This window comes from Erpetoichthys calabaricus, chromosome 1 (assembly GCF_900747795.2).
Source record: "Erpetoichthys calabaricus chromosome 1, fErpCal1.3, whole genome shotgun sequence".
NCBI lineage: Eukaryota > Metazoa > Chordata > Cladistia > Polypteriformes > Polypteridae > Erpetoichthys > Erpetoichthys calabaricus.
This window is the reverse complement of record NC_041394.2, coordinates 114,366,406-114,378,432: the sequence shown is the minus strand read 5'-3', so window position 1 is coordinate 114,378,432 and position 12,027 is coordinate 114,366,406. Positions and strand designations below refer to the sequence as shown.

Below are 12,027 nucleotides of genomic sequence, written 5' to 3'. Positions count from 1 at the left end.
TCTCAGTGATGGGAGTCATTATATGATCAAGCTGTTATTTAGCTGGTTTGACTGCATTTCCCTACTTGATCCCATATGTCCCCAACATATTTCATTATGTACATGTAAATATTACAAAATCAAAAAATATGTGAAATCTGAATACTTCTGGATCCAGGCATTTCAGATTAGGGATACTCAACCTATAATTAAATTAATATGTACAGTATTTTATAATAGAGCAGAAAATATTACTGGCTGCCTTTTTTGTTAATTTGTATAGCTATTGTAATTTTTCTTATTATATCATTATAGTCAAGTTAAAGATGAGTCCAGCATTTCTGAAGTAAACATATTTTTTCATAATAACAGCATACACCCACTTGCCCCAGAAAAGTATATATTTAAATGAAGATACATTAATAAGTATATGAAAAAAAACACTGCCCACAATGACTTCCAATTGGAGAGGTTCAAACCATGAAAAGAGTCTGGTCCTGAAACTTTGGACCAGCAGTTATTACAAAAAATTACAATAATGAAAAAAATGAAATGAAAATAAATTTGTGCCTTCATATTACACAAATATTATATGAACAAAGTAAACAATTAACATATTTTGATGGTTTCTTTTACTATAACAAAATAATACTTAACTAGTACAATAACCGTACTTCAGTCCTCTGACAATAAATGTGGCAATGTGTAGTTTTTGACTGCGTACACTATCTCACAGATGTAGGAGCAGCAACTGTGGTGACTGTTGAACTTGGCAGTGTTAATGTAAAATGAAGAGCAGGAATAACAGCCATGTGCATTTGATCTGCTTCATACTGTAACAATCTCTTTTCTCTGTTCATGCAATGCTGTAGTTTCTTAGGACACAAAGGGCGGAAATGAGCACCAGATTTGATTAAATTGTGACAATAAATGAAAAGGCGTTGTCCTTCAGCCACTCCAAGCCCATCAACATTTATTTTTATTAACTTGTCCTATTATACTTGTGTCATTCTCAGCTTTAACCAACTTTGAATTAATTTTGTGTTACAAATCTAGTGTCCTTAGGCAAAAACTGGCATGAAATGCAACAATAATAGCAGTGTAAATGAACTGTACATTGTTTATTTTAAAAAGTTGTAATCTTAAAGAGCTCTAGTAGAAGACATTTTACTTTTCCACACAAAACCTTCCGAGTTTCTATTATTTGCGATACCATTAACCATACCTACAGAATGTCTTACTATCTGTTTATTTAATTATACCTGTTTATTGTTAATTCTGGTCAAAATCACAAAAGGAATGAAGATCATGTTTGATTTTTATTGGTGTACTTTTGCTATGGCTCACATAGAATGGTACACCTTTGGGATTCACTGATAAATTCCGATTACAGACAATATGTATCTCCTTCTTCTTTTGGCTGCTCCCGTTAGGGATTGCCACAGCGGATCAACTTGTTCCATATCTTCCTGTCCTCTACATCTTGCTCTGTCACACCCATCACCTGCATGTCCTCTCTAACCACATTCATAAACCTTCTCTTAGGCCTTCTTCTTTTCCTCTTACCTGGCAGCTCTATCTTGAACATGCCTTTCCCAAAATACCCACCATTTCTCCTCTGCACATGTCCAAATCAACACAATCTCACCTCTAAGACTTTGTCTTCCAAACGTCCAACCTGAGCCAACCCAGTAATATACTCATTTCTAATCCTGTCCATCCTTGTCACACCCAGTGCAAATCTCAGCATCTTTTACTCTGCCACTTCCAACTCAGTCTCCTGCTTTCAGGTCAGCGCCACTGTCCGGTCGTTCTTCCTTTTCACTCTTGCTGATGACCGTCTATCACAAATTACTCTTCTCCACCGATTCCACCCTGCCTGCACTCTCTTTTTCACCTCTCATCCACAGTCCCCGTTACTCTGTACTGTTGATCCCAAGTATTTAAACTCATCCACCTTCACCAATTATACTCCTTGCATACTCACCATTCCACTGACCTTCCTCTCATTCACACACATGTATTCTGTCTTGTTCCTACTGACCTTCATTCCTTTCCTCCTGAACTGTCTAATCTCATCTGTCAACCTGTCCATCACCATTGTAAATAAGAAAGGGCTCAGAGCCGATCCCTGATGTAAAACCACCACCACGTTGAACACATCTGTCACTCCCACCACAGACCTCACCACAGTCACACTACCCTCATACATAACCTGTACAACTCTTACGTACTTCTCTGCCACTCCCGACTTCCTCATACAATACCACAACTCCTCTTGAGGCACCCTGTCATATGCTTTCTCCAGGTCCACAAAGACACAACTCCTTCTGGTCTTCTCTAAACTTCTCCATCAACACCCTCAGAGCAAACATTGCATCTGTGGTGCTCTTTCTTGGCATGAAACCTTCACTTCCCTTCTTTACCTAGCTTCCACTACTCTTTCCCGTAACTTCATATTGTGGCTCATCAATTTTATCCATCTGCAGTTACTACAGCCCTGAACAACCCCCTTATTCTTAAAAATCGGTACCAGTACACTTCTACTCCACTCCTCAGGCATCCTCTCACTTCCAAGATTCCATTAAACAAGCTGCTTAAAAACTTCACTGCTTAAAAACTTCACTGCCATCTCTCCTAAACACCTCCATGCTTCCACAGGTATGTCATCTGGACCAACAGCCTTTCCATTCTTCATCCTCTTCATAGTTGTCCTTTTTTCCTCCTTGCTAACTCCTCCTTGCTATTAATATGCGGACAATAATACAGACAATATGCAACACTGAGCCAAATCAGAGGCGGTGAAGCAGTGCCTACCACTGTGCCAACCTAAACTAGTAGTAGTGGAAGTAGCACTGTCATGTGAAATCCTGACTTGCACATCCAACCAACATCCTAAATGTTATGCTATTACTCTCTACTGCCATGAAAAACAAGACCCATAGACACTTATGCACGGACTGTGCTCCTCAAAATAAATTTGTAGAAAAGTTCATCCCATGCACTTGTCATGTGAATACAGTAATCCCTCGCTACTTCGCGGTTCACTTTTCGCGGATTCACGACTTCGCGGGTTTTTTAAATACAAGTGATTGCCCGCCTATCGCGGAAGTTATGTTCCAGACCCATCAGCAACAGGAGAAAATCCGCAATATAGAAAGACCATATAAATAAACATTTTTATAGTTTAAGCCTTAAAATACCCATCCCACATGCTTTAAACACATGTAAACTTATAAAACACACTTTGTTAACACATATGATATGTGGATGTCGGGCTAAGGATATGAGTAACATCACACTATTATAAAACATTTTAACTTGATGCAAGACAAGACAGTGAGACAGGAAAATTGGTGATGTACAGGCTTAAAATTATTGACACGCAGAGCGACAAGCAGCACAAAGCCAGCACAAAGTCCACTTCTCCTTAGCGTTAATTCAGCTCCCCACCCCCTTGACAATGCGAAGTGGCAGAAGCATACTGCGCTTCAGGGGAGGGGGGGTTTGAGCGAAGGTGTGTTCAGCTCTCACACACCCACACACACACACACACACACACACACACTCCTCCTTCCGAACGCGCAGAGCAACAAGCAGGCATTTTGGCAGAAGCAGCACAAAGTCCATTTCTGCTCAGCGTGAGTTCAGCTGCCCCCCTTCACAAAGCGAGTGCAGACACATCGACGTCTGATCGCTGCGTGCAGGCAGTGTGCAGTGTTGGTCTGAGGTGTTTAAGAATGTAGAAAGTGTTTAAGAGCATAGGAAGTGTTTATAAGAGTGTGGGAAAGGTTAACAAGAGAGTGAGAAAGGTTTATAAGAGTGTGGGAAGGGTTTATAAAGCCTTAAAATATGTATAAATAATAAAATAATATTAGGTCGCTACTTCGCGGATTTTCACCTATCGCGGGGGGCTCTGGAACGTAACCCCCGCGATAGGTGAGGGATTACTGTACTTACCTCTTGAGTGATATGAGGAATTGAATGCTGCATACGAACAGACTATCACATAGACACTTCATTACTAATGTCACACACGTGTGTTTAGGAGACAACTAAAGGGCTTAAATACATGTGATTCCATGCCAGACCAGGGGGTGGCGAAGTGCACTAATTTTCCCTCTCGATCTTTTGCAGACCATTCTAGGGAAATCCCGCCCGGCTCTGGGGCAGCCAATGATGTCACTTCCGGTTCCGGTATTGATGACATCACTTCCTTTACTAGCCTTTAAAGCCACCATCTTATCTGAAGAAAATCAGTTCTGTTTAGGACTCAGTTGAATGAACATGTCTTTGTTATTTAATAAGTTTTGCAGCCGGGAACAATTATACGGGTGGCTGCCCCAACCCTTCGCAATGTCTTATAGTCATTTTTCTGACACCAAATACTTATGAATTTGATGTACTTTCTAATCACTCAAATTTATGGCTTATCTTTTTAAGGTTTTATTTTTATAAGTCATCCAGAATAAATAACAGCTCTTTTTAATTATAAAAAATAATTTTTAATCCCTAATGCTGAAAGCAAGCAAGTCTGCTAATAAATAAGAAATAATATCACAGGTTTGACTAAAGTGCTATCACTAAACTTAACACTTTACTACAAAATAACTAACTTTCTGTTATGAAAGTGATATTAACTTCCTTAGCTGTAAATTTTGTCTTAAAAAAACATAAAAAACATTGCATATTTTGCCTTTAAAAATTGCATTTTTATTAAATCTCATCTTTCTACTGTAAAATGTGCAAAACGCTAAAAGTAAAAAGTCAGAAGTGTACAAAGTATAACAATGATACAAGTAATAATAATAATAATAATATGAACAGCACACTTCATATATGCAAGTGACACAAGTGTCATTTCTGGTTTCACTGACCATTTTAAATTCACTGCCTGAAGACAGATTCACTTTGTCATCACTGTCATCACGCATTTCTTACGAGACCCCATTATGAGGCTAGGAAAAGACGTGTCTACACCATTGCCTGGGTAACACTAAGGCCTGATGTGTGCGCAAGACGTGCCTATAACATTGTCCAAGTAACACTTGGGACTTACACTGTTGGCACTTTCACAGCCCGAGTGGCGCTCAGGTCTAACTTTAAGGAGGTTAAAAATGATAGAGTGAGTATTCATATTTTAACAGCCATTTTAAAGTTCTTTAATATGAGATCCATTCACAATCCAACTCACATCAACATAATAATCAGTTTCTTGCCTCATTTTCTTCAGCGTACTTTTGTTAGCCTGAGCTACAGCAGCATAGATCCAATCTGTCTGGTAGCAAGATCACTGTTATTCAGTCAATATAATTTTTGTCATATCAACAATTAGAGTTAATTATAGTTGTTCACATTCTGACTAGCTCTTTAAATGCAGCCTAACCAATCAGGAATAAAGATCTGGGCTACTTTACATAATTTTTTTCTTCAGAAAAACTACCGGTCAAAATTAAAGCTAAATTTTTTAAAAATACTACATTTCTCTTCTATATATTAAGGGGAATATAAGAAGCAACTTAAAGTGCCTTTCAGAAGAGGTTTGAGAACAGCTCTTAAAAGACCTTATAAATGGAATTTATGCTGAGAATGGTATGTAAGTGTTTATAGATATTTCCCTAACTACAGCCAGATTATGATAAAGTACTGACTCCAGAAAAACATTTTATATAAGAAAAATAGAAATAACATTTTCTGGGATTTAAAAAGTAAAATATTGCAAAATATCTGATAACCAAGCAAACATACAGTAATTTATCTGCGTAACAAATTACCATGCACTGTACTTCAAAGTGAGTGAATTAATTTAAAGCTTAAAGGTACCATTAATTGCAATTAGGATGTTTTTGTTCGATTTTGGATATTACAGTCCATTTAGGAAAATAATGACGTGCAAATGCTAAAAATAACTGTCAAAAAACAAACAGATTTAATTAACCATTGGTGAGACTTTATAAGCTTAAATAAAAATAATTGCTTTAATTGACTGAACATTAATCTTAACTTCATATTGCAACTAGAAGAAAAAAAAAAAAACTTGTTGTGTTTGGGGACAATACACTGTCTCCCAGTATTTCATGGAATTTCCTGGTATCTTAATGGGTGGGCAGGAAAACGAAGAAAGCAGATTGTGGGGTAAAAAGTCATTCAAAACACCACTGAACAAGTCACAATAGACATGTCTCTATTTCGTAATCAGATTCATGAGAGTTAGAAAACTGTTAAAATTTTAGTCAAATGAAGGCAAGATCAGATCTCTCCCACTAAAGAGATACAGAGTGTGTGAGTAATGCATTTCTATAACTACACCTTTATAATTTGAAACTGAAGCATATTGTACTTAAGAATGGCATGGTGGGCCATAAGTTAGTTATAGTATGTCACACCTCCAGAGGTTAGTATTAATTTTTTGACCAAGCTACTCTCAGTGTGTAGTTTCTGTCGTTCTCCAAGTCAAATGTGTGTGTGAAATGAACAGCAAATCTAAATTGGACCAGTGTGAGCGTGAATACAATCTTCAAAGTTTTGACATTTCATCCAATGTCAGTTCCCCCTTTCCTCCTAATGTAGATGTCTCTGGCTCTGCATGAATTAAAATGAGGGTGCAAAAAAGTAATGAAGCGAATAAATCTGTAAAGCTTAAATGGAAGAGAGAATCCTGTGCAACAACCAAGATTTTACAGGTGTTCTGTTCCATGAAGAACATGGAGTGCTTCTGAAGTCTAAAAATATACAGCCTCAAGTAGATTAATTATTCTTTTACACAAACTATAAAGTTTAAAGTGACAATTAGTATATGATATTGGAGGAGTAAAGGTTTTAATAAGAAACATTTCCAAATGCAAAAAAGAGAGGACTCCCAAGACCAAATTTTACTGACTTGTCTCAAATGTTGATCTTGAATGAAAAGACTGATCTGACTTCTACTCACTAATTGCACTCTATTAAGACTGAATTTGATCATCACCACTACATTTTTGTACTTTATCTATAGTAGAATCAGAAAACAGCGATTGTGATTTTGTTTTGACCACATAATCTCACTATTTCTATCTGTTCAAGTAATAATTAGGTTTCTTACAAAATCTGTATCGCAATAAAGGAAGTGGTTCTCTCATTTCAATTAGAGCTACTGATAATTGCCGTCAATGTGTACAATTAACAGGTTAAAAATGTTTGCGATTATATTTTTAAATACAACCCCAAAGTGCATTCATTTAATTTGGCTAATTTGACCGTGCTTCCCATGTAATGAAGCAGTGCCAAATGAATCCAAGTCTATTAATAATATTAGCGGGTCACCTGAACTTGATCATTCCCTATGTTGTTTCTTAATAATGAACTTAATTTATGCACACCAGCAGGGCTGCCATCCTTGCCTTATACTGTGGGATTGTCCTATATTGGAACATAAAATTCCAATTATTTCTTCACAAACATGGTATATATGCATTTGCCATGCAAAATTGTGTTCGAAGAGCACATTTTTAAAAATCGTTTGCCTGCCTTAGCATTGTATAATGGAAGTCTAGGAGCACAGGATGTGACTAGAAAGGTGCTATAAATAAAACGTATTATTATTAAAAAGTCTAAGAACATATCAAATACATTCATTTTTCCAGGCAAGAAAGTTACTGAGCATTGAACTGAATCTTGAGATTATACACTGTGGACCTTGGCCTGGACACAGACAGGCGGACACCGATAGTTCACCCAACACACGTTTATTATACATAATTCAATTTACAAAGATGACACACACAACCCCAGTACTTCCCCAAAGTCCAGACCTTCCTTCACACTGCCTTCCTCAGGTCATCCTCCACTCCTCTCCTCCATGACTCCGTCTTTCTCCTCTCCCGACTCCAGCCATCGAATGGAGGGAGGCGGCCCCTTTTATATCCACCCGGATGTGCTCCAGGTGCCTCCCAATGAGTGACTGCCGGAACCTGGTCTTCTTCTCCCCAGCACTTCTAGGTGTGGCGGAAGTGCTGAGGGCCAGGGCTCCCTAGGCATCTGGGCACCCCCTGGCGGTGACCACGGGCCCCTACAGGGTTGAGCTTCCAAGCTCTGTTCCCGTGGTCCCCATACCATCCAGGGCGGCTGCCCTCTCGTGGTCCGGAGGAGGCGCAGTCCCTCTTCCGGTCCTTCTGGGCGTCCCGGCTGGGTACCACCCCCAGCCGCTTGCCACAACACGCATTGTAAAAGAGCTTCTATATGTCAAATCACCAACATTATGAGATTCAGCCACTTTATAAAAGGACTGCCTACCTCATGGCTTGTCTTCCTCAGAAGCAACCTTCCCCCTAAAGGGGCATGGTTTACTCCAGCTCACTTAGTGACTCTTACACATGCCATCATATTATCTATATGCCTTTGTAAAAGTGGAAGGAAGCACAACTCTAACTCAGGGAGGACGTGCAAACTTCATATGGACAACAAGTAGGCAAGATATTCAAACACCACTAATAAAGGCACCCGTGTACCACCATACATAGGAACTACTTATTTATTCAGTATTCAGCTTGATAGTACACATTTCAATTGCTAATACACGGCTGCTATATTTCTAAGTGCAGTCACTCAACTGTAAAATGTCTGGTACTCCGGTAGGCTTCAGCAATGAACAGTCAGTTACATTTTTGTTAGTAGTCATCAATGAAAAAATGAGCACTACAAACTCGCAGGTCTGCTTTTAGTAGATCTTCTTTTTGGATTTTCATTTATTTATCTGTCTTATACCCTATACGAGGGTTGTCTGGGTTCTGCGCGGAATTTTATCGTTTGTCGAGTGTCAGCCTGTCGAAACCTGTTCTGCTGTGTAGAGGGATTATTCAAGTGGTTGCATGTTTTTGTTCAGATGTTTTGCTCCCTCTCTTCCTTCAGAATGAACACGAGAAGCAAACGAACTGAGAGTGCGCAGACGACGCTAGCGGCAAAGCTCCCGACTCGAGTGATGATTTTTTACAACTTTTCTGATGGTTTAATCTGCTCGGTGGAACGCACCATGTTTGCCATCTTTTTCAACATCGATGGTATTGTCGCGTCAATTCCACTGATGGAGGGGACAACTGTCACCTCTGAGTGGTACACCACTCAGTGCCTGCCTGATGTTTTTTCTGCGATGGCTAGAGGCTGGTCCAAGAACTTGCGAAGGCACTTTTTGCATCGTGACAATGCGCCAGCCCACATGGCTAATGCGACAAAGCATTTCATTGAAGACAGTGGTGTCAACGTTTTGAACCCGCCACCCTACTCGCCTGATCTTGCACCATGTGACTTTTGGCTCTTCCTGAAGGTGACAGAACCCCTGCGAGGCCACAACTTCGAAACTCGAGAGGAACTGATTGCAGCTGTCAAAGAACAGCTGGACAACCTCCCAAAGACAGCCTTTCGCGAGTGTTTTGCGACGTGGGTCAGAAGAGCCCAAAAGTGCATTGATGTTGGCGGTGAATACTTGGAAAAAGTTTAAAAAGGATCGAAGTACATGAGAAAAATAGAAAATAAAATCCTTGGCTACTTATTTCGAGTGATTCCGCGCGGAACCCAGACAACCCTCGTATAATGGCATTTGAGATACAATAGGTTACATACTACGCCACACTGCCTGTCAACCTGAGTGCTATAAGCCATAATTTTAAGTTACCATGATTACTATACAGAGGTCAATTGAAAGTATAAATGCTATTTTTCATCATTATTCTTTCACACCTGGAAAAGTACCATTTTTCTCGTAAGACAAAATCATACTAAACTGTTCTTGCCACGTGCTTGATATCATGCTGACTTTCTTTTACTGCTTTTACAGCTTTCTTTTACTACAACATTCACCACTTCAGAGTGATATTCGGTACGTTTTCAGGCTTTTGTTTTCTAGTCACGCCCATTGAATTCTTTATAAAACACCAAAGTGGGGAAGATATTTTTAAAAATTTATAGAAACTATTTGACTTTAGTAGTGATGCACCAATTGAACGGGTGATATTCACTAAAAAAGACTTGATCAGTGATCAGTAAATTGGCTGATCACAAAGAAACAGTGTTTTCAGACCCTGCCCTTTTAGGTTTTACAGTTATTTAGTTGTAGTGCTCCTTTATGCAAGGTATGACAGTAGTTCAGCATGCGTGCATCTTTTTTGTAGGGTAGGGTTCTGTAGGGTAAACAAAGAGCAGCAAGTCAAGGCTTGTTTGCAACAGAGTGAGAAACAATTCCTTTACGTTAAAGAAAGTGGAGCAATCAGAAAGGAATCAGAGGGGTCGCCCTGTGCAATTAGACAAATGGCAAAAAAGCTACTTTAAAGAATTCAGACCTTTTATTTTGTCCTTTAAATTAAAATGGACACCATTTTGAGTTTAGACAGAAAACTTGTTTTAAAAGCAGCTTATATTTTTCATTGGACAAAGAAAAGATAAAGATAAATTTGAAATTGTTGGTTAGTAAACAGCAGGCTTGCTTAAAACCAAAGTGCTTCTTTATGTATAAACCTGTTAAGCATGTTAGTCTTGAGTTTTCTTGATGAACAGCTTATGAACATTTGATACCTTTGCAGCTTTTTCTAACACTATGAAAAAACTCATAATCTCACATCACCTTTAATTCCTTTGCACCTCCTCATCAGCGTCTTTTTTTTGCTAATGTGTCGCTCAGCACAAGCTGCCTGTTATCCCATCCCCACAACCAACGGAGATCAACTATGGGCAAAACGTTCTTTCAGTTCAAGTCTCTTTATCTTTTTTTTGGGTGTGAGGTGCTTGGAGTTGTATAAGGTGAATAATATATCGTTATTTGGAATACATACACTTCATATGTGTTTCGTGTGTACAATGATCTGTGAAAGTGTAGGATGAAAGGAAATGGGAGGCAAGAAATGCTGAGCACATACCTAAAGCAGAAACATTTTTCCATGTTAAACTAATAATGAAGTGTATAATGTATAAAGACTTCAGTCCAAATATCAAATAAACATGTGCGCTTTTATTCAAGAATATAAACAAAGTAAAAAAAAAAAATCATTCAATTTACATGCTGCTGTCAATGAATTAAAAACCCAAGCTCAAAAGTCAATCGAAAGAAAGTTGATTATGTATTCTTGGATGGTGCAAAGGTAAGAACAGCTGCCTTATAATCAAAAGGTTCCAGGTTTAAGTCCAAGCTCCGCATTTTGAGTAGTGAGCTGCTATTATTATTACTATAATATAATAAAAACATATGCTTGATTTGAGTGTGTAACACCTGGCAGAAACGCAACAACAGCTTCTTCACTGTGCTTTCGCTAACTAATAGACTGCTGCACCGCAACGCAACTCTGCTTGGCACCAAAAGTAAAATGGGACTTCCACCTGCAGCTAAAGTCACTTCAGTATGCGAGCAACTCTCCATGCTAGTGATTAGATCTGGTAGTGCCATGCTGATGATATATGCGCCCAAAAAGAAGAAGTCTGTACAGGTAAAATTGAGAAAAAAAAAACCAACATGTTCAAATGACAATTCATGTTCAAATGGCATAACATTTTCAAATAGTGACATTTTCATGTATGAATGTGTGTGTGCATGCACAAGAGAGGTAGAGACAGATCTGATCACATTCAAGTGGTTACTGAAATATAAAATAAAAACTTTCACAAAGGTATAACAAAACATGTGTTCTTTTATTCAAGAATAAAATGGAATAACAAAAAATTCAAGTGACAACAAGATACCAAGAAGACATGATACACCATTTGTGTGTCTGCTTTTATCCCTTCAGCGATATCTTTTACAGGTAGCAAAACTCAATTTCCGAAATACCTATGCGGGAGGCAAATTAAAATTCTAATATACTATCTCATTGTTTAAATAAAGACCAAGAAATAAAACACGGTGACATTTTGTAGATTCGCTTAATGTTTCTCCTTAAATCTTAACTGTATCTGAACTACTTGAAAAAAAAATAACAGAAATGGAAGCTTTGACTTTACTGCTTCAGTAATAATAAGTGGCACTTTGTATGAATGTATGAAATTCTTCATAAGTGTACTAAAAGAGAGGGATAAAAAAAAAGTTACAAA

General features: G+C 38.3%; 1 protein-coding gene across 1 annotated transcript in view; it reads right to left on the bottom strand.

Annotated features, from left to right (window-relative positions):
• Positions 1-12,027, bottom strand: part of LOC114654698 (synapsin-3-like) — a 749,936-nt gene that overhangs the window by 546,061 nt on the left and 191,848 nt on the right. The window lies entirely within an intron of this gene.